Source organism: Monodon monoceros, unplaced genomic scaffold (assembly GCF_005190385.1).
Source record: "Monodon monoceros isolate NGI ecotype Baffin Bay Population unplaced genomic scaffold, NGI_Narwhal_1 Super_Scaffold_12, whole genome shotgun sequence".
NCBI lineage: Eukaryota > Metazoa > Chordata > Mammalia > Artiodactyla > Monodontidae > Monodon > Monodon monoceros.
Genome location: NW_021703768.1, coordinates 48152619 through 48169562, shown reverse-complemented (window position 1 = coordinate 48169562; position 16944 = coordinate 48152619). Strand labels below are relative to the sequence as shown.

Genomic DNA, 16944 nt, shown 5'->3' with positions numbered 1-16944 from the left:
GATAATCTCTAGGTCCATCCATGTTGCTGCAAATGGCATTATTTCATTCTTTTTAATTGTGTATATATATATATATATATATATATATATACATATATATATATTTATATATTTATCCCACATCTTCTTTATCCATTCATCTGTAGATGGACATTTAGGTAAATAGTGTTGCTATGAACATAGGGGTGCATGTATCTTTTCGAATTATAGTTTTGTCTGGGTATATGCCCAGGAGTGGAATTGCTGGATGATATGGCAACACTATTTTTAGTTTTTTGAGGAACCTCCATACTGTTTTCCATAGTGACTGCACCAGTTTACATTCCCACCAACAGTGTGAGACCCTTTTCTCCACACCCTCTCCAGCATTTATTTGTAGACTTTTTAATAATGGTCATTCTGACCAGTGTGAGATGGTACCTCATTGTAGTTTTGAATATCCAATATTATTGAAATTACTGATTCTATTCAGTCAACAACCTGTAAATATTTTGCCCCTGTACACTTGGCTAACATGTTCTGTTCAGTGCCTATTTCACCAGCCTCTAGCTGCTGTTCGCCTTCACTTCAAAGAGACACAATACACCTTTTCCAGACTGTCTGTTGGGTACCTCAGCAGCTTTGCCATCACAATCTAGGCAGACAAGATCTCAACTGCATCCACCTTTTTCCAGGAGCACAGGTGTGATGTTACATTGATGACATCCTCCTCCAAGGAGACTCATTTGATATACATTTAAGGTATACAGGTCCAACATGTTTTAGTACTTTAGGGGTTCTGAAGGCAACATATTCTTTATTTACAAATTTTACTTCCAAATTAAAATCAGTAGGTACTCCCGTTAGTGCCCTGAAGGACTCTTTCACCAAGGAAATTTTGGCAACCTCTTGTCATACCTCCTGGAATCTCTAGACCACGTAGGATGGCCATAAGTTGTCCAAGGGCTTACGATGCAAGAAACTGCCCTCTCAGCCTCATACTATACTCCATTAAAACAACAAATAAAATACATGCTGAGCTCTCTGGAAAATAGAGGCTCTCACATACTCTGAGCCTGTGACCTTTCATACCCAACTGCTTGTTAAGTGTTGGGTCGTAGAAACAATACACCAGAAACTCAGCACAGCTACCAAGGCCTCTTTAGACAGGATGGAGCTGAACCTGAGCTCTCTGGCATATTCCACCTGCAGGAGGAGGTGGCTTCCCCTGTCCTCAGTCCCTTGTTAAGTGCCATGGTGCTGGAGGATGTCACCCCTCCCCCAGATCACTTGGCTGCTCAGAATCCACTTGGGATTAACTGAATAAACAGCAATGGGAGTACATAGACTATGCAAATGGCACTGCTAACCATCATACATGATGGAGCTCAATGAAATGTTGCTGTTTTCCATCTCTTAGCCGGGATGTCCCTAATAATGGATGGGACCCAAGAAACAACACACTCAACCAAACTTCTGGATGCCCTGGCCAACAAGTAGCCTCATTTCACATTTATTATAAACTGTTGGGTCATTGCCTAAAATTGTCCCTTTAAGGGAGAAAAAAACTAGCAAAACTGGGACTCTCTTGCCTCACAGATGTCCAAAATATAAGTCAAAATCACATCTCCATATATATTTAGGCCACAGTACAAGGCCTTTCCAATTGCACGCCATACTACTTTTAGAGTTACAGATGTTATTGTTAATAACTAAGATATACATTTTTCTTCTAAAAATACACAATGCTAATCTCTTGGAAAAGGTATTCAATAGAACTTTCACATCCCTTGTAGGTATCAGATAGCCAGTTTAATTAAGAGACATAATGGTCTCACACAGCTCTTTTTCAAATTCCACTCAGGTAAATGGACCCCTAAATGGGTCTCTATCTTGCTCTAGGCCTTAATCTCTCTTAATTCAAGGGCCCTTGGCCAGTTTACACCTCACACCAACTTTTAAAAGTTTTCTTTCCCCCTTATATTTAAAGGGGATGTGCATTGCCTCCGTGTATATAAAGACTCCTTGTAAATGAGACCCTTTTTATAATGTCTTCCCATATCTTTATAAATGTTTTATCATTCCTTCATCCCAGAAGGGCTGGAGGCCAGATCAAGGGGCGCATTAACCAAATTGTCCATATACTAGACAGCTGTTTACCTGATAGAGGACCCATTTGAGCTGAAACTTCCACCAAAAACAAAAGCCCTCTCAGTGCAGCTGCTCATCTTCCTGTTGACTGTTGGTCTTATTGCTATTGGTCTGTATACTTGCATTAATTTACAGTCTGAAGACCCAAACATGGTAAATGTGAGACCCCACATCACCTCGAGTGGATACCCTCTGGGAAAGGATACCCCAGCCCTGTATCCCAGAGGGCATCTCCTACTCCAAGTGCCCATCATTGGAGATGACTTCACTCTGACACTAAAACCTCGCTTCCAGCAACACACGGGTTGCCTCTCCTAAGGCACAAATTGTACACAGGACATTTTTGCTTTTCTTCCTTTGATATTAGGGATCCCATTACATTTCTGAGCTACTGTCTGCCTAGCCCATGATCCTACTCCTTGTTCTTTGCCAAAAGGCACACCCCTCATACCTGTGCCTAAAGAGAAATCTAGTAGAGGTTACTGCTATCTGTGTTCTAAATTAATGGAGATTATTGCTTTCCCTGGAGGCATTTGCCTCATATTAGTCAAATCCCTCAGCACTTTGGGGAGAGGACCACCTAGTTCCCAAGGCATTTTCCTACTCTCACCTTGTGCCTCCCACCATGATCGCCACAACCACTCTTTCTCCTTGGTTACACACAATCCCACTAATCTTACATACACTTTACTAATGTATCATTTCATACTGTCCAACAGAACAACTGCTGGACCTGCTATCTTGATATATCATACCTTTAGCACACTTTCCAACTCCACTTAGATATTGTTGGAGACCCCAAGAATTTTCTATTTCTTGGTTAATGCCATATAAATAGAAAATCTAGTCATAGGCTGGCCTGCAAGGACTCCTTACACCTCTACTTGTGTTCTTCCTTTCTACTCTCTTAGTAAAATGTTTTCTACAGTGTTAGTGCAACTTATGCCCTGCTCGCTAAAAGTCTCCACTAGTATCACCCCCAGGGATTCCTTAATATGATGCCAGAGCGTCACAGGGCCAATTGTATTGACTACATTTTCTTATTTTCTGTATCCTTGATACTGTGGCATTTGGATCCTTGATCGATCCTGGTGACACTGCCCCTTCCAGAACTAATTCCCAGAGATAGCAAAGGACCCCCCTGGAAGCATGCCTTTAGTGTACAAGACAACCAATCCAGAGTCCACACCCCCAACCATCCCCTTTATCAAATTCTCACACGCGAGCCAGTATTCCCCCTGCCCTAACCCACCCCAGAGCCAGGTACCAGGCAGCTGGGAACCAGCCCTGTAGCCCAGTCTACTGAAATTATTCAAAATATCCAATCCCCAAAAAAAAAAAAATCCAATCCCAAACTTACTCAGTGTACCTGCCCTGCCTCCCCCATTCCTTCCCACAGAAAATGTTAATAAAGACTCTAGGCCATGCTGCACCCTCTCCCTCTCTGCCTCCTGACTGATCCTGGTCCTTCCCCGTGTGGCTCTTCATGGCATGGTGTGCCATGCTTCCTGATTCTAGGGATATTTGAGTATAAACTATCCTTCATTTCCATGTCTGCGTGTCTTAGAAGAAATCCCAGCTACAAACACGAAGTCATTCTTTTTATTAACTTCACAATACTCCATCTTGTGAATGTACCATTTGCTTCCAGCCATTCCCCTGTTTAGGGCCACACGTACAGTGGTAAAGATTGTGAACTGCACTGTATCTTCCTTAGGTAATGTATTTGGGTGATACACTTTAGTTATTGAATATCATCTTTTCCTCTGGCAGAGGAAATGGTAATTTTGCTGGGTAGGATTCTTGGGTTGTAGTCCTTTTCTTTCATTAGCCTGTAACTATTACGTCCATTGTCTTCTAGCTTCTATTATTGCAGACTAGGATTTTATAATAAAACCAGTTTGATTTTTTTCCCCTTTGTGGGGAACTCGTTCTTTATAGCTAAAAGCTTGTCAACTATGAGGGGTTTTTTTTTCCTTTTTATCCTTAGAGTTCCTTAATTTTATCAGATGTCTGATAAGTCTACCCCTCCCCCCTCACTTCCTGGACCTCTTGTGAGCTCTTTCAATCTGAAGCCTCAAGCCTTCTCTCAGCTCAGGAGTATTTTCTTCTAATATTTGTTTAATTGTTGCTTCTCCTCTTTTTTTTTTTTCCTTCTCTGCATGACCTAATAATTGCATGTAAAGTCTACTCTACTCTCTCCTTCATAGTCTTATCTCATCCTTCCTGCTCACCTTTTTTTTTTTTAATCCTAGAACAGTTCCTGCTACTTAGTAGGTGCTCAGTAAATACTTGTTTTGTGGTTTCTGTTCTGTACTTCGAGATTTTGCACTTGACCTGTAAGGTCACTAATTCAGGCCTGACTGATCATCAGGAGAGACTTTAATTATTGTTTTATTCTCCTCCCAGCCCTACACCTTTGTTTTGTTTTTAAACACTTGGAGAAATAGGAACGATCTATAGAGGCTTCTACTTGAAACTTTTTTTTAATTGTTTCATTCAATTGGTATTTGTCCAATCTTACTGACAGTATATATCAATGAACCTATTACAAAGGTAGTAATCACCTGCAATTTCTCTCCATTGCCTTTTACATTTTATAGATTTTCCTTCCATGGTGACTTGGCTAACAGTATGTGTCTTTTAGTCATATAAAGTGCTTGTATCCTGCCATATTTCAAAGGACACATACGCCAGTTGTTTACTGCACCTCAAATTCATCCCAGTTTTAAAGTCATTTATGGTACACCTGTGAAATGCCTAGTTTTTAAAAATATATAGAAAGAATAAACACACATGTTTTATTGACATAGCCCTAAATCTATGTTTTAACAGGAAGTCCAAAAACAGCATCTTAGATAAGCTTTTTATATTTCCTGCCAAGTCTTTTCTTTACAATTAATTGAGGAAATACCTTAATAGAGAAAAAAAAAGATATCTTCAACTGAAGCATGCTTTCTCTTCAGTTTATACTAAAAAGCCCCATTTAAACTAGATAAAAACCTTTAAAGAAAGCTCTGAAGACAAACCCTGAAACTGTAAAAGTTGTATTAACAGATAAAAATAACCTCAAAATGAAGACTCTTCAGTAAAGGACACAAAGGTATAGAGAGCCTGCTATTGGTAAGACACTAGAAAACAAAAACCTTTAGCTCTGTTATTTAAAGTCTCAGTGAGACAATAATAAAACCAGTTTGTCTCAACAAACTCATCTCAATTATCTTTCAAAGAAAAGTCACTAAACCTAATGGCTGCATAGTTCTAACTCATACTTCATTACTGTTCTGTCATATACTAATACTTGGTTGTTTCCATAAAAATGGTTAACTACTGAAGATTAGAAAAGAATTTCTGTAAGTTATAATTTTTATAAACAAACACACTGATAAATTTCCTTTTTTCCAACATAACTTTTTCTCTATATTCAGATCCTATTTACTGAGCCTGAATTTTAAAACTCTTGAGTATCATTAGAACAGTAAACTTAAAATCAGTCAAACCATGCCAGAAATGAAATTGGCAAAAAGCCTAGCATGCTTGAGATTTTTCCTTTCAAAAAGTATAGCAGGGAAAGCTAATTACAGAAAGGAAAATAATCACTTTGCTTTGTATTGTGATGAAGGTTCTAGACATCTGAAGGTTAAATCTAACAGAGTTGTTTCTTCTGTTTTAGCTCTGGAAAAAATATTAAATTTAGGGGACATATCTAACAAAGCTCAATCATGAATATGGCTTTTCTTTGCAAAAAATATGTATAGTCCTTCTGTGCTGCCTTGATCATTGTACTAAACCCTGGTGCCTAGAATTTATTACAAGTCATTTCTGGTAAGGCAAGCTTGTCTATCTTACTAGAATATCAGCAACATCCTTAAATATGGGAGGCATAGTTCTTTTGCTGCCATCTAGTTCTTTATTTTGCTGCTTTTAAAATTGGACAATTAAAAAATAGAAAAAATCTAAGGGAAATAATAAGACAAACAACTGTGTTGTGACCTCTCTAATTCTCTGTGTGTAGGAATCTACAAATGCCCTGTATCCTCCTGACAAACCACTCTTCTTTATCCTTATGAGGATACCCATAAGCTTTGTACTAGTGGGTTAATACAGCTCTCCCAGTCTTTGCTCTCCCTAGGCTTGGAACTAAATAAATGTCACAATCTTAACTTGGTTTGTTATTTTATCACTAAAAACACAAGTCAGTGTTTAATACCAAATTCCTCAAGCTTCTCTTATTTTTTATGCCTTGACAGTCTGTCCAGTGGTTATTGCAGAGAATCTGTAGCCTTGGGCCTAACCAGCGACTTTGTTTCCTAGGCACTGGTGGTCAGCTCTTGAAGGCAACTAATGATTGTCTGACTGTGGCACAAGAGTGATTGGCACAAGCCACTTCTCCTTTGTTCATCTAATCATTACAGCAAGAGTTAGCAACAGTACTAAACTAGGGCCTGCTAACCCACTCCTGTTCAAACACCAGCAGGAACAGGAGAGCTGCTACTTCCCAGGTGGCTCACACTCCACTCTCCAGCTTCTCTTCAGCTGTAGCATTATCCACTGTCCCGTGAAACTGTGTATCATCTATATAAATGTACTGTTAATATTGTGCTAAAATGAGGAAATAGTACTCCTAATAGGTCATTGAGAATTGAGCTATTAACTATTTTTATTGTATGGTTTTAATTTTTTTTATATATTATGTATGAAAAAATTTGAGTTTCAGTAAGTACTGTAGAAAAAAATGTATTAAAAATAACTCAGTGGGCTTCCCTGGTGGCGCAGGGGTTGAGAGTCCGCCTGCCGATGCAGGGGACACGGGTTCGTACCCTGGTCCGGGAAGATCCCACATGCTGCGGAGCGGCTGGGCCTGTGAGCCATGGCCGCTGAGCCTGCATATCCGGAGCCTGTGCTCCGCAACGGGAGAGGCCACAACAGTGAGAGGCCCGCGGACCACAAAAAAAAAAAAAAAAAAAACTCAGTGATGATCACTATGAACATTAAGGAATGGTAAGTTTATTTTTAAAATGTACTGGTTTCATAAAGAAATAAATAATAAAAAATAGACTGGAAATCAGAAGACCTGAGTCTTCATCTTAGTTTTACTACCAAGTAAACATATGAAATTTGAATACTATTTTTTTACTTTATTTTTTTCCATTAGTTAAAAAAAAAAAGAAGGGACAGAAAACTGGAGTAGAAAATTGTCAAATTCATTCCTGTTCCAAAATCACACATTGTAATATTTAGAAAGCATTTTAAAATGGTATTCACTGTGTGAAATACATAAATAAGTAGAGGTTTATATTCAAGGCTAACTGAAGTTTATTGAAGGCAAAGGTAGAGTGTCTTTATAAAAGGCTCATGAATTATCTTATACTGAATAAACACTCAAATTTTAATGGAATTAACATGTATTTTGCCTAAACTGAAACTTGTAAAGTTCCCATCCAAATTATTATGGAACCACCACTTGATTTAGCAAGTTAGCCTCCCTGAGCTAGTTTCATTTGTGGAAAGGGAATAAAATACACCTTACAGAGTTGTAAAGATAAATGAAATAAAGTTCTTACATATAATAATTGTTCAGCTAATAGAACTCTTGTTACTTAAAATCTCATAATTATTGGGTTCTGAGGTCTTGTCAAATTCTCTCAAATTTTACCTCCTCAGGACATGGTCTGTTTATTTATTTTATCCTTCTCTCCCTCTAGAATGTATATTCTATGAGGGCAGGGATTTTGTCTGTTCTAGTTACTGCTATATCCTCAGTACTTAGAACACTGCTTGGCAAATAGAAGATGCCATATATATATGTGTAAGTTATTAGTGAACACCACCATTACCAAGCACTTAAGTGCAGAACAACAATTTCACTCATAATTTGCAAATGATAAAATGCTTAATTGATTATGCTATTTTTAAAATTTACTATGTATGAAATTTTGTTATTAAATATTAGTTAACAACTTGGGTACTGCATTAATCTTGTAGTCTTTCTTCTCACCCAATGGCAAAGTGTCCTATTCTTAAGGTTGCTATTGGTCTGTACACCTATCGTAGATCCTCCCTGAATCCTTTAGAGGGCTGCTGTTCTACCAGAGACTTGCTATGTGAATCTCAATAGCCAAACAAAATTAGGGGATCTTTATGAAACTTTGAGTTCAGATTTCTTTACGTGGTCTTCTCCAACTCTAGCCCATTTCCACCTGCTAATATTATGGTTACACTGAATTTCTCCATTGCCTTTGGCTCTAAAGTTCTGGGCTTTCTTTTCTTGTCTACCCCCTTTATGGAAAAATGACAAATATTTTTGGAAATTTTACCTGCTCAGGGCACTGATTATCTTTGTATCCAGAAGGAATGCAAGAAAGGCAAGACGAGGGCTCACAATCTCAAATGCTTACAAAGGCCAGGAGAACATGGTAAATGAGTGAAGGGGTGGTGTAACAAGAATCAAATATGAGAATTATATCATTTATTTTTATTGCACTTTGCTATAAGCATGTAGCATAAATATATATTAGAGATTAAATTTTGATATAAATTCAAATACTAATACATATTTTAGTTATGCATTTCTTCTATAATTCATTATTTTTTTATCTTGAACCAGAGAAATGTGACTTTTTTCTTCATCTGTGAGCAATATTAATTTTATTCAAATTAATAATGTAAGGTTTTCACAGATACGGTTTTTGCAAAACATAGATTCCTCACTCAGGTTTTTGGCTTTTGGTTTTTTTTTGCATTTTTAAAATATCTGAGTTATTTATAGAATTCAGTTCCTGGTTAGTTTTTGGAACTACGCTTTAGTTTACTAACTTCCATTTTTTTAGCTCTTTATTCACATTATCAATATCAGCTGAGAAAAGGCAAAATGATCTAAGTTTATTTTTATAAATTTCAAAATCAAATAACTTAGAATTCAGTTCTTAGCTCCACAAGGGGTAATCATCACTTAAATTTCTGGAAAATGATTCTGCATATTAAAGCTAGATTTTTTTGTGGATAGTGAGTTTCCCAAAGGCACGGTTTGGCTAGAAATTAGATGAATAAAAGGAATGATTGGTTTGTGTAATTGATTGCGAACACACTTGTAGAGAAATAGAGTGTGAATGTCACCCGGAGTCCCAATCTTTGAATAAATCTTCACTGATGGGTTCAGATGACACTTTCTTTAGATAACACAAACCAATTTATTAGAAACATCCAAAAAAAAAAAAATCCTTTCATTCTCACACCACATCTACTTTGCATACAATTCACCAAGGAAGGAAAGCATTGGCATGTCTCCTGTGGTTCAAACCACGGTAGCACATTCATTTCATAGTATTCATTGCTATATTCATTTTATGTTCTCTTTTTCTAAATTAAATTTTATTCTTATTTAATTATGAAATAAACATATTATTGTATAAGTTGTGCAAACTGCCAGCATGGACTTCAGTTTTGAAAAACAAGTCCAGGATTAGCTCTGACTTGCTGAAGCACCTCCTGCGGCCCTGTTTACCCACTTCACTCAACATGCAAAAATAATGTTCTGATATGCCTATTACTGGCACAAAGTTCAAAAGCAATTCAAACACTTAAGGCCTTCCAGACACCACAAATGACTATAGCTACTTGGGTGGTATTTATATCTTTTATATCTGTACACTCATTGGCTGGAAGGGGAAAAAACTGTAAATGATTTAACCTTTTCATGCTGCTTCATACTGTAAATCCCTTCATTCTAGCTTCAGCATGGTAAGAAATATTACATGACGTTAAACTTATGTTTGCAAATGTTAGTTTCTATTCAGGACACAATTTCTGCTGCAATCAACCTTTTCATAAACCCATCACTGGCAAAAGGTTTTAATGCCAAGAACATTTTTTTTACTTAATACATTTTACACCATTATCATTGCTGTAATTCCAATCCTTGTTTTCAGTCCATTAAGTTATTCATTAAGTTTGTCATTAACATGTCTTTGCTTTTCTGGGTATATTTCTTACTGTGGTTGGTTTCATAATAGCTTCTGAAGTCATATTTGATACAGTGTGCATTAGTAGTTGGTGTGCAGTATTAGTCATGTAGAAATAGTCTCTACTTCCACAATGACATATGCTCTTCAACTTCCTTTGAAACACATGACTATGTCAGTTTTTCATTTTTCCACTTTTAATGGTGAGAAAAAGTGTGATATGACGATAAATGGCAACTCGTGGTCAATATTAGGGAGTTATTACATAGTGGTGGGATTTGTAATAAACCTGAGAATACCTGCTCAAAGGCAGTAGCTTTTATGAATTAGGATTAGATTTGCCTGAAAACTCAAATAACATAGCTTAAATAAAATATAAATTCATTTCTTTTGATAAAAGTCCAGGAAGGCAGTCCTCAGCAGTATGCTGATTCTGAGATCATCAGGAAACTAGGTACTTCCTTATTGCTCTCACATCCTCTATCAGCATCTTCCCCCTTGAGATACAACAAAATTGTTCTAGCCATTATATTCACATTCCACCCAACAAGAAAAAGGAGAACAAAGAAGACGGCATCCTCTCTTTGAGGACAGTTCTTTCTTTCACACACCACTTTCAGTAACATCCTATTGGCCAGAACTCCTGGTCAGACCTAACTGAAAAGGAAGCTGGGTCTTTAAGTGGCCATGTGCTCAGCTAAAAAGTGGGAACTCAATTACTGTTGACAAAAAGGAAAACAAATATAAGAGAACAACTAACAGCCCATGTCATATGACTACTCAGCTCCAGCTAACTTAGACCACGTGTGAATGTGGGCCTATTGAAACTAGAAATGCTAATTATTCAAGAGAAGTGAAAAAATCCATATTTTTATGGGAAAATACAATTTTTAGATGTTGACAATTCAAAAATTTTTATGGCTAGAGAGTCAAAAAGTGGTCTACATCCTACCTGGGTGTACTACTTGTGACCATTTATGTAGATAAAAGAATAGACCATCATGAACAAGAGATCTGCTACATGTCTTCATGTTTCAACATTTATGCAAGAGGAAAAAAAGGATTTATTATGGTAGAGGGAAGTTACAGGTATTAACACATGTATTCTCAGGGGTGACATTCACCTGCTCCTTACCAGGTGATGACACAGGGAAGAAATATATCCATACTAATTTGTGGCATGCTTTTGATGAGGCTATCAGAAATGAATTGACTCAGTGCTTGCTTCACCAGCACATACAATAAAATTGGAGAATTTTATTGTATGTGGAGAAGATTAGCATGGTCCTGTACAAGGATGACACAAAAATTTGTGAAACATTTTATTAAAAAAAGAAGAAGAAGAAATGAAGTGATTCAACATAAACCAACAGCCCATGTTGCTCAGGGAAGTAACATAGGTTGGCAATTAAACCAATCTCGAAACGAATTTGTAGGTATTTGTCATTACAACTTTTATTCATTCAACATATTTATTGAGGACCTTGTAAATGCCAAGCTTATCTACACATTTTTATGACAAAAGATCAGGAGCCAGAGGGCTCCATTCTCAGCCCTGTTTTCTTCAGCACCAGATCTTTAATAAAGATATTAGTGGCAGTGGTGATATTTGCATATGACACTAAGCTATGAGGTATGACAAATATCATGGATGACAGACATAGGATCTAAATTATTTTAACAGCTTGGAACAAATGATATGCCAAATTCAATTAATTGAAAGTGAAAATGTCAAATCCTACTCTGAAGACCTGTGGCAGACACTGTTCTTTGTCTACGAAACCCAAATTCTGCTTGGGGAATCAATGTATCCAGCTAAATACTCACTTTCCCTACATCCCTTGCAATTTAGAATGGCAAGATGACACACTTCTGGAAACACATAAGTAGAAACATACAGGGACTTCTCTGGGGAAACTTTTGCATTTCTAAAGAGGTCAGAGACAACTGGCACCTTTCTTTCTTTCTCTTCCTTCATCCTGCCTTCAGTATCAGAGGTGACATTTGACTTGCAGCCATGGGGGACAAGTACACAAGAAAGGACAAGAGAATGGCAATGATAATAGGGCTTGACACTGTTAGGCCACTGAACTAACAATATACCAGCAATATGTACCTCTGGTCTTCTTAATGTGTGTGAAAAATAAACCCCTAATTATTTAAGCCTCTCTTTAGGCTTTCTGTTACTTGCAGCAGAACGCATTCCTGACACAAGTCCAAAATACCAATTGGAAAAGGAGGTAAACTTCACAACTATGAGGCAAAATCTGGTGGTTAACTAGAAGCCTATTATACCAAGCCAGTGCTCTCTTAATTTACTTTAATAGACATGTAAGATTCATAAACAAGAAAAAATAATATCACATATAAAGTATTGTGGCTCGTTTCTAATTCCTTGCAGTACATTTGCAATTAGGATGAGCAGGAGACATGAAATCAAGTCATATGAAAGTGACCAAAGGGATCAAGAGCCATTTAACCCAGAGAAAACAAAGTCTGCTGTGGACCTGACAACTATCATTCAATGTCTGAAGAACAGTCCTATAGTATAAAGATTTATGTGTGGCTCTAAAGGGCGAATTAAAAACCAAAGGAAAGCACAGAAGCTTTTGTTTCACTGTGCATGGCATGTGGGATCTTCGTTCCCCTACCAGGGATCAATCTGCACCCCCTGCAGTGGAAGGCCTTAACCACTGAACCGCCAGGGAAGTCCCAGGAAAGAGTTTTAAAGCATGTATTTCTCAAGATCCATTTTGATTGACATTTTTTAAAAGCTTGTGTTTTTCTTTAATATTTAATATAAGCACATCTAACCTAGAGCCTGTTGTACTGTTTTGTATTCATATATACTCTCCTTCCTCTTTCCTCCTAACCTCTCTGCTTAGAACTGTCTCAAATGAATGAGTTACTCAGAACAAGCTTCCTTTCAAATTTACATTTTTAAGACATTTTTGCATTTTTAAGACTGGGCTTAAAGTTAATAATAAAGTTACTAAAGTTGCAAATTTAAAACCTTGTTTTATTTAATACAGCAAATTCATCACATAAATCTTGTTATTCTACTTGTAAATCTAGTAAATTTTCAGCACGACATATCAATAAACTGAAGTTAAAGAACTCAACTTCTCTCTTTCTTATTGATATAATTCACACACAATTTAAAAAAATCACCTTTTAAAAATAAACAATTCAGTGGTTTTAGTGTATTGCCAAAGTTGTGCAATCATCACCGCTAATTCCAGAACATTTTCAACACCCCAAAAGGAAATCCCATACCCCTTAGCAGTCACTCCCCATATCCCCTAAAAATCCCTAGCCCTAAGCAACCTCTACAGATTCTGTCTGTATAGATTTTCTTATTCTGGACATTTCATATATATTGATCCTACTATATATGGTCTTTTGTAACAGGCTTCTTTTAATTAGCATAATGTGTTCAATATTCATCCATATTGTAGCATGCATCAGCACTTCATGCTTTATTTATTGCCAAATAATATTCCATTGTATGGATATACCACATTATATCTATCAGCTCATCTGTTGATGGTCATTTGGATTGTTTACACTTTTTGGCTATTATGGATAATGCTGCTATGAACATTGTGTACAAGTTTTTGTGTGGATATGTCTTCAGTTTTCTTGGGTATACATATAGGAGTTTAACTGCTGAGTCATATGTCAACTCTGCATTTTACCTTTTTTTATTGAAGTATAGTTGATTTGCAATATTGTGTTAGTTTCAGGTATACTGCATCTTACTTTATGAAGAACTGTCAGACTGTTTTACAAAGTGCTTACACCATTTTACATTCCTACAAGCAACATATGAAAGTTCCAACTTCAATTTTTCTACATTCTTGCCAACAATTGTTATTGTCTTTTTTATTACAGCTATATTAGTAGGTGTGAGTGGTATCTCACTGTAGAACTCAGCTTCTCTTAAACCGTAAGTCGTATTCACAAACCTATTCAAATTCCCTTAAACTGCATTGATAATTTTAATAATTGATGTTTTTAAGCACTTCAAATACCTTACCAGACAAATGAACATGCAAAGCTTCCAATAATTTCAACATCTCTTATAAATCCAGTAAATTAAACTTACAAATGCAATAAAACAACTTTTCATTTCAGACATTTAATACTGACTATAAAGATTTTAAATGGTTACATCTCTAACCTTTAAATCGTGAGTCTGAATTCAATGAAAAACTCAAAATGGAATCATAAACCTGATCTGTCGAATTCCTTAATATGACTGATTCTCCTGAATACTAAAATTTTAAACCCTAAATACTCATATTATCTATAATTACAAGTATCTATCATAATTATAGATATTTAATATTTACAATATTATATATAATCATTATCAATAATTACTAACTTATTCCTACATTTAACATGAAAGTATCAAACTATGAGTTTGACCCCTTTTACCTGGGTTTGGAAGGACACTTACTCGCTAAGGAAACAGTTTTACTGGATCTAATTAATTCTTGATCCATTCATTATAACGAGTTTAAGCGCAAACTATGTGCCGGTGAACAAAACAGACCAAATCCTTTGCTATGCTCAAACACTTCCATTGCGAGTGAGTGTTACTAGCATGACTTTAAAACTGTGACTGAAGAAATGGAAATGGAAGGAGAGAGATGCATCTTTTAAAAGGCGAGAGTTATGATCTTATACTGAAGTGGAGGAAAAAATAAATAAGGTAAATATGAAAATAAGATACATTATCGAAAAGTGCAAAGGAGGAAAAAAAAGACAAAAGGGAATGAGAAGTGGGGGGCAGGAACCCGCATTAAATTTTTAGATAGGGCAGCCAAGAAAATCCTCACTGGAAAAGATAAATTTTGAGTAATGACTGAAGCAAGTGAGGGAGCTAGCTAAGCAGACATCTGGGGAAAGAACATATTCTAGATAAAGAATATCAAGTGCAAAGGCTCTGAAGCAAGAGCATACATGGAATAGCCAAGGATCAGCAAGACAGCTAAATGGAGAAGAGTAATTAGGGGGATAGTGGTTGGAGATGATGTCAGGTTAAGAAAGGACTTGCAGGTCCCTGAGGGGATATAAGAAGTCATTGGAAGGTTTTGAGCAGAAGAGAGACATGATTTGACTTAGGTTTTAATAGGATCACATGGTGTCAGTGTGGGGATTGGCTGAAGAGGAGCAACAAGCAGAAGCAAAGAGGCTCGTAAAATCCAAGCAGTCCCAGGGTGCTGGCAGTGGGGATGGTGAGAAGTGGTTCTGGTTAAACTGTGAAGGTAGAAATGGCAGAGAGGAAGAGGAGAATCAAAGATAATTCCGAGGCTTTTGGCCTGAGCAACCGAAAGAACAGAGCTGCCATTAAATGACGTCGGGAACACATGGCAAGGGGGAAATATCAGAGGCTCTATTGTGGACATTTAACCTTGCGATACTTAGATATCCAAAAGGCTCTCCCAGTAGGCACCTGATATGCAGATCTGGAGTTCAGGAAAGAGATAGCATTTAGAAATGTATGTTTTGTAGTCATCAGTATACAGATGGCATTTAAAGCCCTGATATTTTTTAAAGTTTTGATCCCCTGAGGAATGAGTGTAGAAAGATGAGAAGAAGACCAGGACTGAACCCTGGGCGCTCCAACATTTAGAGGGGGGAGATGCTGTTGAAGAGCCTGAGAAGGGATGGCCAGGAAAGTGGGAGAACAGCCAGGCAAATGTGGTACCCCGGAAGGCAAGTGAAGACGGCACTTCAGGAAGACAGTCACGACTGTGTCAAATGATGTTGATAGGTCAGTTAAGAGGAGGACTAAAATGTGACCATCGGCTCATATGCTCAGCAACTGCATCAGCTTCCAGTCCTGGAAGAAGAGTAAGTTTCTCTGGAAGACTTTTTCCTGCCAGATCCCAGTGTGAATTAGGAGTTTCCCTTTAGTGCTCCTCTGGCACACGATGCTTATCTATATAAGAGCATTTAGTCATTCAGCAAAAATTTATCATTTATTATTTGCCAAGTACTACTGTAGGCTGGCAATTTAACAAAAAGTCAAAAATCCTTTCTCATGGAGCTTTCGTTTTAAGAGGAGTGTGGAGGGGAACAGACAGTGAACAACGTTAAAAAGAAAATGTGTATAGCATGTTAGAAGGTACTAAGTGCTGCGGAGAAAAATAATAGAGGGAAGGGGATGGGGAGTGTTAAGGAGTTGTCATTTTAAATAGTGTGCCCAGAAAAGGCTCGCTGAGCAAAGACTGGGAGAACAATCCATGGCGGTGTCTGGGAGAAGAGCATTCCAAGCAGAGGGAACAAACACAGAAGCCCTAAGGCAAGAGCATGCCTGCTTTGTTCAAGGAATAGCAAGGAAATCTGCGAGGCTAGATCAGAGTAAAGGGAAAGGGAGAGTGTTAGGAGAGAAGGACAGAGAGGGTATGAGGAGAGGTGGCAGATCAGAAATGGTCTTATAGGTCATTGAAAAGTAGCTTCTTGAAATGTAGACAGTCAAATGGAGGTGTGCTTTAAGTGTTAATACACATATTGAATTTTGAAGACAGTATAAAAAATGTAAAATAGCTTGCTAATAATTTTTATAGTGATTGCATGTTGAAATGAAAATTTTTGATATATTGAGTTAAATAAAATATACTATTAAAATTATTTTAAAAAGACTTTAGCTTTGGGCTTCCCTGGTGGCGCAGTGGTTGAGAGTCCGCCTGTCGATGCAAGGGACACGGGTTCGTGCCCCGGTCCGGGAAGATCCCACATGCCGCGGAGCGGCTGGGCCCATGAGCCATGGCCGCTGAGCCTGCGCGTCCGGAGCCTGTGCTCCGCAACGGGAGAGGCCACGACAGTGAGAGGCCCGCGT

At 37.5% G+C, this 16944-nt stretch overlaps 1 non-coding gene across 1 annotated transcript; it reads left to right on the top strand.

Moving 5' to 3' along the window:
- Positions 1 to 11308: 11308 nt before the first annotated feature.
- On the top strand, positions 11309 to 11418 carry LOC114893491. Its single transcript, XR_003792912.1, has one exon. It is a non-coding gene; the product is annotated as a U6 spliceosomal RNA (small nuclear RNA).
- Positions 11419 to 16944: the final 5526 nt, after the last annotated feature.